Raw genomic sequence first — 523 nt, forward strand, 5'->3', positions numbered from 1 at the left:
CTCTGTGGTTAGCTGTATTTCTGGGTATTTTATTCTTTTAATGGCTATTGTGAATGGGATTGTGTTCCTGGTTTGACACTCCAGTTGGATGTTGTTGTTGTATAGGAATGTTACTGATTTTTGTACAGTTATTTTGTATCATGGCTACTGTTACTAGTACTTGTTTTCTCTAATCAACACTGCTGTTTTTTAAGTTTTTATTTTATTTTAAAAAATGGAATGCTTTACACATTTTCATGTCAGCCTTGCACAGGGGCCATGCTAATTTTCTCTTACCATTCCAATTTTAGTATATGAGCTGCCGAAGTTAGCACAACACTGCTTCTTATGGGTGTATCATCACATCAAAAATACAAGAGTTCTGCAGGAGAGATTGGAAAATCAGTCCCACAGGGATGTGGAGGGGAAAGGGAAGAATGCAGGCAACAGTGCATTGAATCCATCACTTACTCCCCCCAACTTTCCAAGATCTGAGAAAAAACCAATCTCTTTATAAAAAGGTGAATGTGGCAAAGTAGAAAAG

The 523-nt window shown here is 37.3% G+C and overlaps 1 non-coding gene across 1 annotated transcript; it reads right to left on the bottom strand.

Annotated features, from left to right (window-relative positions):
• Positions 1–208: 208 nt before the first annotated feature.
• On the bottom strand, positions 209–314 carry LOC126960185 (U6 spliceosomal RNA). Its single transcript, XR_007727773.1, has one exon. It is a non-coding gene; the product is annotated as a U6 spliceosomal RNA (small nuclear RNA).
• Between the last annotated feature and the right edge of the window lie 209 nt (positions 315–523).

The sequence above is a fragment of the Macaca thibetana genome, chromosome 7, assembly GCF_024542745.1.
Source record: "Macaca thibetana thibetana isolate TM-01 chromosome 7, ASM2454274v1, whole genome shotgun sequence".
Lineage (NCBI taxonomy): Eukaryota > Metazoa > Chordata > Mammalia > Primates > Cercopithecidae > Macaca > Macaca thibetana.